The following is a 13,047-nucleotide window of genomic DNA, read 5'->3' as shown; positions in this document are numbered from 1 at the left end:
TCTTTGTCTTTACGCATCCGTAGCATCCTTCCACTTCCGTTTCTTTCCGATAAGTTGTTTGGGGTGCATCGCCTTTTTTTTCTCTCTTTTTTGTTTCAGAGTGTTCATTTGTTGCTATGAAGACTGGTTTTACAGAGTCTATAGCAAATAATGAACTTCAAATATATTTATTGCATAATGAAACATTAGCTAGTGGGACAATGAAGCCAAGTCGACTGCGGGAACATCATTCTACAAAGCATCCAAATGATAAAGGTAGACAGTCTGACATTTCTAAATAGTTCAACAAAAAGTTCATGGTTTTAGAAACAACATGCATTGAACGAAGATAAATTAATGCCGTTTATCACATTTCGAAATTAACTGCAAAAAGTGGTAAAACTTATAATATTAGAGAAACTAATAATATCCTCTATAAAATAATTTAATTGAACAGTAACGCATGAGGAATATCTGAAATTTGAAAAATGGCGCCACTAAGAGACAGTACAGTAAACTGACAAGTTAAAGAAATGGCAGTAATGCTGAGACAAACTTCCATTCTTCAAAATTTCTTTATTTTGTATGCTGTCGTTCCAATCTACCAATGCAGATTGATGCAGATGTACTGAAGGCATTTGCCCGTTACTTTTATGAAAACAATACATTCCGAGAAGAAATTCTATTTGCAATAAATGTCATTGTAGTTGCAACAGCATTATCTATATTTAATACTGTGAAATCATATTTTATAGAAATAATGTTCCTTTAAATAGCACCGTTGCATATGCTACTAACGGAGCATCATCAACACTACGTCGCTATCGTGAGAAATGTTTTGTTTATTCATCGTTTGATGGACTTACCTTGTAGGAAAAAAATCTAAGTAAAACCCTCCATTAACCATTAACAATAACAGTTCGAACAGTGAAGAAGATTAAATCCAAGACGTAAAATGCTACATCGATTCGACAGGACAGTAATGAAGCCTTTACTAGATAATTTTTGCACACATAAGTTTCGTGGCTTTTAAATGTTACAGCTTTGGCTCGTCTTATACCATACAGTTTGTTGAAATAAATAAGATTGTAATGTTGACTTCAGTTGCCAAATACAATAGTGTGATACGTTGTTCCGAGTAGACAAGACGGATTGCTGGTGCAGTTACTTGGTTTTACTGTTTTTTAGATCTGAAGATGATACATAGTGATCGATATATATATAATCGAATTAAAAAACTGAAGCGGAACAATAAATGGGAATTGACTTAAGTATCCTCTCGTGTGCAGTTGCTGAATTCTCTCAAGACGATCATGTCGACTGCGGAGTATAGAAAGGACGCAAACGAGGGGTAGCAATATCTATGAAAGATAATGTTTCTTACGATGTTCTTGAATTTAAATGCGACAACCCATACAAACCGTAGCAACATCCACGCGTGCTTCTGCATCTGACCTAAATATGTGGGCTACCTACAGGCCAACTAATGCGCTCCTATCAGGTGCCTACATGACATCTCTTTTACAAGAAGTTGGCTGTCCACTGATTTTGATGGGAGACTACAACGCTCGTTACACGTCGTGAAAATGTTAATGCGGCGATCGAAACAGTAAGCTATTAATGACAGTCCTGGACGGTGAAATCCTAGTGCGGCGAATGAAAAAAAAATGGTTCAAATGGCTCTGAGCACTATGGGACTTAACTTCGAAGGTCATCAGTCCCCTAGAACTTAGAACTACTTAAACCTAACTACCCTAAGAACATCACACACATCCATGCCCGAGGCAGGATTCGAACCTGCGACCGTAGCGGCCGCGCGGTTCCAGACTGTAGCGCCTTTAACCGCTTGGCCACCGCGGCCGGCGCAGCGAATGAAAGATCCCCCATAAAAGAACCCCACCATTACGAATACAGAAGAAATCAGCAATAAACTTCAGCTTTGCGCCGGCACATGTAGCACTACTAACCTGCTAGGAGGCAAAAGTTGGCACTTTGTGTTCCGATGACCTGACAATTGTTCTGAATAACCAGGTACAGAGGAACAACCACGCTGGATGTACCCTGTGGAGAGGCATCCGAGATCTAGTTTCCAACTGTTAGCTGACGGAGTGCATTACTGAAGTTCCTGTACAGACAGTTTATCAAGGGAAGACGTTTTTCATTACAAACAGGACCAGTTTTGTGTGGTGGCCTGGCGAATGCTAGACAGCCGTCAACGAACATAAAGAAGTAATGAAGAGATATGAAAGACGCAAAACACAGCAAATTTTTTCAGCCAGCAAAAAATACAAGCGGAAACCGAGAGGTTTCTGAAAAGCAAGAAGAAGAAGAAGAAGAAGAAGAGTTGGAAAAAACCTCTACAACTCCATGACCATGGATACTAGAATTTCAGATGTGCGGAAGAAAGAAGAATTTCAGGAAACCATTGGTGTCTCGTCACTACTATTTATTACTTACGAATATATTATGGAACAGGTGTTATAAAAACTGGCATATTCCTCTTTCAAATACCCGCCTAGCACAGAGGGTCCAAATACCGGTGACAGTCACCCACTTCCACAGCCATTTTCAATGGTCGAACTGCAGAGGGCTCTCTACGAGGACTTTCTACTCTAGTAAAAATAATGCCCCGGTCCACATAGCACCCACTACAATATGACATCAATTCAGGACAACTACATCTATTTAGTTTTTAAAATAAAATATCGACTGAACGTCATAAAGCCCCTAAAGACAGGACCCATAACACATGTTTTCGAACCAAGGAAGAATAATGATTCGGTGGCATCGCACAGACCAATAACATTATTGCATTCCTCTTATAAAGCAGTGGAAAGAATGGTCAAATTCCGATTAGAGTGGTATCATGACCTATTCCCTTGTAAGCTGACGGTTTTTCGCATAGGAAAATATACTGTAGATGTGTTACGCATTTGCTTAATGATGTACTGCTTCTTTCCAGCAGCATGCATATGTACTAGTTTTGTTCCTGGATCTAAGGAGCATCTCAGATAACATAGTATTCCCAGATGTACAGACAAAACTAAAGGAACAATGTGTACCCCACACATTCCCAGAAAACCTATTGCCTTTTCTCTACTAGTCGTACACGAAGACCGTACGAAAGAACCATTAACTACGACTTTTGAGGTACCGCAAGAGTGTCTTTTAACACCTGTTGTGTGTAATACCCACACCACTGACTTAAACAGTATATTCCTGGTTAAGTTGAGGCTTTGGACTACGCAGACCATGTTTGTATTTCCGTGGAAAGTACATTCTTAGAAAACTGCAATGCATAACTGACAACCGATATTTCGCGATCCAGCAGTGGCTTCACTACGAAGATTGTAGTCCAATACCGAGAACTCTACATTTACTGAAAGTTAACGTGCCGGACACAAAATGTAAGTTTAACAATTGTGAGATAACTGTCTACGTAAGTGGAGTTATGACGGAACGTGGGTGGGGCTCGAACGTCAGCACAGCACTAATCCTGTACCGCACGACGATGTGTCCAGTCTTTTATTATGGAAGTGATTGTTATGGATCTGCGCTTCACGTAGCAGCTGCTAGATGTTTTCCAGTCTCTGTCTTCCTCAACAGTTCTGCTCTCTGCAGCTCCTTCTAGTACGATTCCGTGATATGTTAACAGCTGTCCTGTCATCCTGTCCCTACTTCTTCTCCGTGTTTTCTACATATTCCCTTCTCCGATTATTGTGCGGAGCACCTCCGCATTGAGTACATTAACAGTCTACGCAATTTTCAACATTCGTCTGTGGCAACACATCTCAAATGCTTGGAGTCGGTTCTTTCCTGGTTTCCCTACAGCCTATTTTTCACTACCATACAATACTGTCTTCCCAACGCTCAATCTCAAATGTTTCCTCCTCAAATAAAGACCTATGTTTTAATACTAGCAGTCGTGCCTTTTCTGCCAGTGCTGGTCTGCTTTTTTTGTGTGCTCCTTGCTCCGTCCGTCACCGGTTACTTTGCTGCGCAAGTTTCAGAATTCCTTAACTTCGTCTAATTCGTTATCCCCAATTCTGATGTTACGTTTCTTGCTGTTCTCACCTGTGCTACTTCCCATTACTGTTGTCTTTCTTCGGTTTACTCTCAGTCCATATACTATATTCATTAGATTGTTCATTCCAAACAGCAAATCCTGTAATTGTTCTTCACTTTCACTGAGGACAGCAATTTCTTCAGCGAACCTTACTGTTGATATCCTTTCACCGTGAACTTCAGTCCCATTCCTGACTCTTTCTATTATTTTCGTTATGGCTTCTTCGACGTGTAGACTGAACAGGAGGGGCAAATATCTACGTCCTTGTCTTACACACTTATAAATCCTAGCACTTCGTTCTTCGTCTTCCAGTCTTATTATTATCTTTTTGTTCATGTACGCATTGTGTATAACCCGTCTTTCCCTAAGCTAATCCCTATTTTTGTGCGAATTTTAAACATCTCGCACCGTATGACGTTGTCGAGTACTTTTCCCATGTCAATAAAACCCATGAAAGTGACCTTATTTCTCTTCAGTCTTGCTTCCACTATCAATTGCAAAGTCAGAACCATCTCTCTGGTGCCTTTAAGTTTCCCACGCCAAATTGATCCTCAACTAACAGATCGTCGATTACCTTTCTCATTTTTCGGTGTATTATTCTTGTCAACAACTTGGACGCACGAGCTCTTAAACTGACTGTGCGATAATTGACTCTCTAGTTGGGTCATGCCATCGTGGACATTGTGTGGATTTTTTTTTCTTTTCTGAATGTATGATGATGTATAGTCAGTTTTACATATCAACACGAATAGTCGTCTTGTTGCCACTTTCCAAAGTGGTTTCAGACATTCCGATGGAATATTGCCTATCCGTTCTGCCTTGTTTGATCTTTAGTCATCCAAACCTCTTGTAAATTCTAATTAATGGCACTCTCTTCATTGGCCCTCTCTTCCCTATCGACTTCATTTTCTTCTTCCAGTAGTGATTCGTGAAGCAACTCAAATCACTTAACAAAGGCAATTCTTCTGGTCCAGACCGTATCCCAATTAGGTTCCTTTCGGAGTATGCTGATGCATTAGCTCCATACTTAACAATCATATACAACCGTTCGCTCGACAGAAGATCCGTACCCAAAGACTGAAAAGTTGCACAGGTCACACCAATATTCAAGAAAGGTAGTAGGAGTAATCCACTTAATTACAGGCCCATATCGTTAACGTCGATATGCAGCAGGATTCTAGAACATATATTCTGTTCGAACATTGTGAATCACGTAGAAGGAAACGGTCTATTCACACACAGTCAACATGGGCTTAGAAAACATCGTTCGTGTCAAACAGAGCTAGCTCTTTATTCACATGAAGTGCTGAGTGCTATTGAAAAGGGATTTCAGATCGATTCCGTATATCTGGATTTACGGAAGGCTTTTGACACTGTACCACACAGCGGCTCGTAGAAAAATTGGGTGCTTATGGAATATCGTCTCAGTTATGTGACTGGATTTGCGATTTTCTGTCAGAGAGGTCACAGTTCATAATAACTGACGGCAAGTCATCGAGTAAAACAGAAGTGATTTCAGGCATTCCCCAAGGTAGTGCTATAGGCCCTTTGCTGTTCCTTATCTATATAAACGATTTGGGAGACAATCTGAGCAGCCGTGTTCGGTTGTTTGCAAATGACGCTGTCGTTTATCGACTAATAAAGTCATCAGAAGATCAAAGCAAACTGAAAAACGATTTAGAAAACATATCTGAATGGTACGAAAAGTGGCAGTTGACTCTAAATAACGAAAAATGTGGGGTTATCCACAAGAGTGCGAAAAGGAACTGAAACTTCGGTTACACGATAAAACAGTCTAATCTAAAACCCGTAAGTTCAACTAATTTCCTAGGTATTACAGTTACGAACAACTTCAATTGGAAACAACATACAGAAAATGTTGTGGGGAAGGCTAACCAAAGGCTGCATTTTATAGGCAGGACACTTACAAAATGTAACAGACCTACTAAGGAGACTGCCTACACTACGCTTGTCCGTCCTCTTTTACAATACTGCTGCGCGGTGTGGGATCCTTACCAGATAGGACTGACGGAGTACTTCGAAAAAGTTGAAAGAAAGGCAGCACGTTTATTACTATCGAGAAATATAGGAGAGAGTGTCACAGAAATGATACAGGGATTTGGCTTGAAATCACTAAAAGAAAGGCGTTTTTCGTTGCGACGGAATCTTCTCACAAAATTCCAGTCACTAACTTTCTCCTCCGAATGCGAAAATATTTTCTTGACACCGACCTACACAGGGCGGAACGGTCACCACGATAAAATAAGGGACATCAGAGCTCGTACGGAAGGATATAGGTGTTCATTCTTTGCGCGCGCTATACGAGATTGGAATGATAGAGAATTGTGAAAGTGGTTCGATGAACCCTCTGCCAAGCACTTAAATGTGATTTGCAGAGTATCCATGTAGATGTAGATGTAGATCACGTCATCTGACAAGTCCTCCCCCTCACAGAGACTTTCAGTGTACTCTTCTGCTTTTAGCAGTGTAATTTCTACTGCACTCTTTATATCATAACTCTTGCTCTTAACATCAGCGGTGGTTGCTTTAATTTTTCTCTACACTCAGTGAGTCATACCGCCATTAATTTCTTTTTCGATTTCTTCACTTTTTTCATGCTGCCATTTGATTTTAGTTTCCCTTTGCTTCCTTTATTTCATTCCTAAGTGACTTGTTTTTCTGTATTCCTGAATTTACCTGCATTTTTTTTACTTCATTGTATCGTCAATCAACTGAAGTATATCATCTGCTACCGTTGTTTTCTTGGCAGATACCTTGCTTGTACTTAGCTTTTTCCTTCCAGCTTAAGAGATTGTCGTTTTTAGAGATGTCCATTCGTTTTCAACTGAATTTTTGTCTGAGGTACTCATTACCGCAATATCTATAGCCTCAGAGAATTTCACTCCTTAATAGTTGGGATCCCTATCCCTATTCCTATAGTTTGGGATCCCTATCAGTTCGGATTGAGGGAGGACATAGAAACAATTCAGAGGCGGGATGCTAGATTTGTTGCCGGCCGAAGTGGCCGTGCGGTTAAAGGCGCTGCAGTCTGGAACCGCAAGACCGCTACGGTCGCAGGTTCGAATCCTGCCTCGGGCATGGATGTTTGTGATGTCCTTAGGTTAGTTAGGTTTAACTAGTTCTAAGTTCTAGGGGACTAATGACCTCAGCAGTTGAGTCCCATAGTGCTCAGAGCCATTTGAACCATTGCTAGATTTGTTACTGGTAGGTTTGATCATCACGCTTCAGGAACGCGGGTGGGAGTCTCTGGAGGAAAGAAGGCGTTCTTTTCGTGAATCGCTACTAGGGAAATTTAGAGAACCAGCATTTGAGGCTGACTGCAGTACAATTTTACTGCCACCAACTTACATTTCGCGGAAAGACCACAAAGATAAGAGAGATTAGGGCTCGTACAGAGGCATATAGGCAGTCATTTTTCCATCGTTCTGTTTGGTATTGGAACAGGGAGAGAAGATGCTAGTTGTGGTAAGAGGTACCCTCCGCCGCGCGCACCGTATGGTGGATTTCGGAGTATGCATGTAGATGTAGTAGTTCATGCTCACGATAGTAGCACGTGAACATTGGATCAACCACGCGGTTTCCGAAATTCTTGTCCACAAGCTCTGAGTTATAATAACCTGCCCTTTGCCAAAGACGCTTGTGTGAATCTATTCCCATTTGCAGCCCATATCTTTGCTAGGTGATCCCATCCTTGTCTTCCCAGTTTACATAATTTTGTTAAAGCGTCATGTGTTCTCAACGAAACCAGTCGGCATCCAACGTCGCGGTGGGCAGTGGTCATAATGTTTTGGCTTATCAGCGTATAGATGTTTACAGAGGTTTCCCTCTTCCTTTCCAGACTAAGGTTTCGTTGAAGCACTGGTGCCTTAAGAGATAGGACCTACGGTAAGGTGAGACACGTTTTCTCGAAATCAGATGGCGTCGCTAGAGCGGGCGAGTGACAGGCCTGCAGATGTAGTGGCGGTACGCGGCTGCTACGTCACTCACGGCACATCAGCCCGCCTACCGGCGTAGGGGCGGCGCGCATTTCATTCCAGTGTGAGCCGCAGGTGACAAAGGCTGGCGAGGAATGGCGCGCCGAGGTGCCGGTCGGGCAGCCGCGCCGCGGCACTCTCTGCGATTGGCTGCGGCGATGGGCGACGTGCGATGGCGTCGGCTCCGCTGCTCGCGCTCTGGCTGGCGTCACCACAGCCGATGGCCGTAGACTCGTTAACAAATGCAGCACCCGTCTCCACAGCTGAGCCCCGTGCGAGGTGAACGTGAACTCCGTCGACAAAATTTCAGAGTTGGGATACTTTCTGAATAATAATTGGCAACCAATGCTGTACAATCGCAATAAAGTCGTGAGATGTTCAATTGAATCTTTTATTAGAACATGTTACGCGTTTCGGAATTACACCCATCTTCAGACATCTGTTACAAAAAAGTACAAAACGTCTCAACGTTACAGAAAATGAGATTTGGTCATATGAGTTACAGACCATAAACTTCAACTCCTTCCTTACCAACCCGGCGTACAGCCTTGACAACTCAAAGAAAGTGTCGAATAACATATGACTGCGAGACAAGCAGTCTTGAAACAGAGTGTATACTGACGCTAAACAAGTCAACTAGCACGAAGCACCCTCGGTAGGGGGCAGTGCATGATCATGTGCTCCATGCGTTCACATGTTATTTAATAATAATAATATACTCTGCATATATCTAACAGGTTGTAATTACCACTAGCAATCAGAATAGCTCTTCCGCACACGTTTACACTAAAGGACTTTTTCAATTTTTTTAAAAAACTCTAAATTTTTTTTCATTGCCGTACTATGCATATAGCCACTAGTGGCACTAAGCAACTAAGGACAACTCAAACCATATGTCAATATTAAAATAAATAATGGGGGGGGGGAGAATTCATGAATAAACCTTTCAATCTCTCAAATCTCTAAAAGAATAAGTATCAACAACCAAACTGACAGCCTGCAGCCGCGGGCTGCCCGCTTCGCAGGCACACCGAAGCACTACACAACCGACAGGCAATACTGATGAACGGCCGCAACAACAACCACAACAAAAACGCCACAGCAAAGACACCAGCGGCCACAAGGGTCCACTACCGGCCCACATAAACGTAAGGAAGAGGTCGCTGCAGATCCCAGAACTATTTTCTCACGTCAAACCACGTGATGGAAAATAGTTCCGAGGTACTCATCCGCCGAAGCGCTATAAAGGCCGGCACTCGGCCGCACATCGGCAGTACATCGACCGCCAGCAGACGTGGATAGCTGCCGCCCCGGCAGCCCGGCTTGGATCTTCTCGCTGTTCTCTGTATTAGGCTTGGTATATCGGAGAAGTCTCTGGCGGATACAAGTAGGAAATTATTTTACTTGTTTTCTATATTATTCCTGTATATAGTTGTGATTCGAAGATGGATCACTGTTTTGTGTTGGTGTTATACTTGGAGAATTTGTTTTAGTTAATTGAACAGTCCTATAAATTGTTTTCGGACTTTGATCGTTAGTTTCTTCTGCTTACGCAGAAATATCATTATCCTTCATAAACTAAAACCCTGTGATCAGCTCGCATACGCAAACGTCTTAGGCGCTATCTGTTAAAGCCAACGGCAACCACATCGGCGGCAGGCATCCGCCTATCGAATTACAGCCAAGTGATGCTCATGGGTCATGATTGCCCAAATAGAAGCCTTCAAACAACAACTTACACCCCTCTACCACATGGAAAAAGTTTAATGATGAGAGGAAGAGCATTTTTATAAAATCCCAAAACACACATGGGTTATACGTCATTCATTCCTTATATAAACTAGTGGCACGACAACTTCCCGAGTCCTACCTGTGCTATCCGGTTGGTTAGGAAGGAGTTAAAGTTTGCGGTATGTAACTCATATGACTAAATCTCATTGTCTTTAACCTTGAGACGTATTGAGTGTGCTGCTCACTTATGTTTTGCACTTTTTTGTAACAGTTGTCTGAAGATGGCTAATATCCCGAAACGCGTAACATGTTCTAATAAAATAGTCAATTGATCATCTCGTGACCTCATTGCGATTGTACAGCATAGGTTGCCAATTATTAGCATAAAAATGATCGCAGGTCTCAGACGGGATTTTTTGTCCTGTATATCATATTTTCTGAATGTTTGGATACAACTAGCCTTCGTCGTTGCAAGTTCGTGGCAAACTAGCTGCATTTTGTTTGCCTTCGGAACCTCATCATTTAGATATGTGAGTTGCACTGAAAATACAGTGTCTGACACAGACAGTGAAGTACCCAGGAGACAAGCTCTGGTTACAATTTAGCTACTTACACCCGCATGCCATATGCAGATAAGTTAATGTCAATTATCTGTGACAGGCAGAACGCCCACCAGAGTACGTTAATGTTATTTCTCGTGGTTACCGTTGAGTACTCGTCGCCAAATGTGGGATCCTACCCGCTCGTCTCGTATAGGGTGCCTAAAGATGCTATCTTCTTGGAATGCTATACAACAATTAAAGCAAATAACATTAATAATTTTATTTCAGTAAATCAGATAAACATTACTTAACTTTGTATTTAGAACAAGTGTCGCAAGCGATGGGCGACATGCAAACGGTAATGTTGAAACTTCCTGGCAAATTAAAACTGTGTGCCCGACAGAGACTCGAACTCGGGACCTTTGCCTTTCGCGGGCAAGTGCTCTACCATCTGAGCTACCGAAGCACGACTCACGCCCTGTCCTCGCAGCTTTACTTCTGCTAGTATCTCGTCTCCTACCTTCCAAACTTTACAGAAGCTCTCCTGCAAACCTTGCAGCGCACACTCCGCTGCAGAGTGAAAATCTCTTTCTGGAAACATCCCCCAGGCTGTGGCTAAGCCATGTCTCCGCAGTATCCTTTCTTTCAGGAGTGTTAGTTCTGCAAGGTTCGCAGGAGAGTTTCTATAAAGTTTGGAAGGTAGGAGACGAGATACTGGCAGAGGTAATGCTGTGAGGACCGGGCGTGAGTCGTGCTTCGCTAGCTCAGATGGTAGAGCACTTGCCCGCGAAAGGCAAAGGTCCCGAGTTCGAGTCTCTGTCGGGCACACACTTTTAATCTGCCAGGAAGTTTCATATCAGCGCACACTCCGCTGCAGAGTGAAAATCTCATTCTGGAAAGGGTAATGTTCTTCGCTAGAGACAAAGTCCAAACAAGCAACGGATGTGGATCATATGAAGATAGTAACTATTCCTAAAAATGGGACTTAACAGCTGAGGTCATCAGTCCCCTAGAACTTAGAACTACTTAAACCTAACTAACGTAAGGACATCATACACATCAACGCCTGAGGCAGGTTTCGAGCCTGCGACCGTAGGGGTGTAACTGTTCCGTAAGACCAGATGCCAATGATGACCATGCAGCTCCTCTAGAAAGAAATGATAATTAATGGAAACCCTCAGCTGCCAACAGATGTTGCTGACATACCTGAATATGTGAATGTGTGTGTCCCGACCGGGACTCGAACCCTGGATCTCCTGCTTCATGCCAGTCGCTCTATCCATCTGAGCCAACGAGGTCACAGAGGATAGCGTGACTGCAGGGACTTATCCCTTGCACGCTTCCCGTGAGACCCACATTCCCAACTGTTCACAATCTACATTCGTAATGTTCCTAAAGGATATTTACCCATTCACTCGTTACTCGCGCCACTAATAATTGATATCGTACCACACTCTGCTAGGCCGTGCAAATACTGTCCACTGACCCTGCCGAGGCTGGCAGCAGCGGCGCTTATATTCACTTCGGCTAGATGCCGCTACTATCGTGGTGACGTCCTGGTCTGCGCGCTGTTGGCTGACGTCTCAACGCCTTCTCTGGTCTTGGGTTCTTCATCTTGGTTCCGCTGCTTGTGGTTTACGTCAGAACAGTTACCACGACTGGAAGCGTATATAAGTGCCGCGAACAGCTTCAGATGTTCAGTTATCACTGTGAAGAAAATGGAGATGGCGCCATTAAGTTAGTAGACCGTTCTGTCTCACGCCATTAGCTCAAGGGTAGTATCGACTATCCATCTTGCCAATATCTATGAGGCCGGGAGCTGTGGCCAAGCGGTTCTAGGCTCTTCAGTCCGGAGCCGCGCTGCTGCTACGGTTACAGGTTCAAATCCTGCCTCGGGCATGGATATGTGTGATCTCCTTAGGTTAGTTAGATTTAAGTAGTTCTAAGTCTAGGGGACTCATAACCTCAGATGTTAAGTCCCATAGTGCTTAGTGCCATTTGATTTGAATAACTATCAGGAAGAATTGGTATCTTGAGCTGTGTCCTCAGAAGCTCTTTGCTTGCCGATATATACAGGGTGTTAAAAAAAGGTACGGCCAAACTTTCAGGAAACATTCCTCACACACAAATAAAGAAAAGATGTTATGTGGACATGTGTCCGGAAAAGCTTAATTTCCTGTTAGAGCTCACTTTAGTTTCGTCAGTACGTACTGTACTTCCTCGATTCACCGCCAGTTGGCCCAATTGAAGGAAGGTAATGTTGAATTGAGCAATCTGTGAACGTTTGGGCAGGAATTGTTGGTGATGTCTTGATTGGGCCTCATATTCTTCCATCTACGCTCAATGGAGCACGTTATCATGATTTCATACGGTATACTCTACCTGTGCTGCTAGAACATGTGCCTTTACAAGTACGACACAACATGTGGTTCATGCACGATGGAGCTCCTGCACATGTCAGTCGAAGTGTTCGTACGCTTCTCAACAACAGATTAGGTGACCGATGGATTGGTAGAGGCGGACCAGTTCCATGGCCTCCACGCTCTACTGACCTCAACCCTCTTGACTCTCATTTATAGGGGCATTTGAAAGCTCTTGTCTACGCAACCCCGGTACCAAATGTAGAGACTCTTCGTGCTCGTATTGTGGACGGCTGTGATACAATACGCCATTCTCCAGGGCTGCATCAGCGCATCAGAGATTCCATACGACGGAGGGTGGATGCATGTATCCT

The sequence above is a fragment of the Schistocerca nitens genome, chromosome 7 (genome assembly GCF_023898315.1).
Source record: "Schistocerca nitens isolate TAMUIC-IGC-003100 chromosome 7, iqSchNite1.1, whole genome shotgun sequence".
Taxonomy (NCBI): Eukaryota; Metazoa; Arthropoda; class Insecta; order Orthoptera; family Acrididae; genus Schistocerca; species Schistocerca nitens.
Note: the sequence above shows the minus strand (reverse complement) of the source record.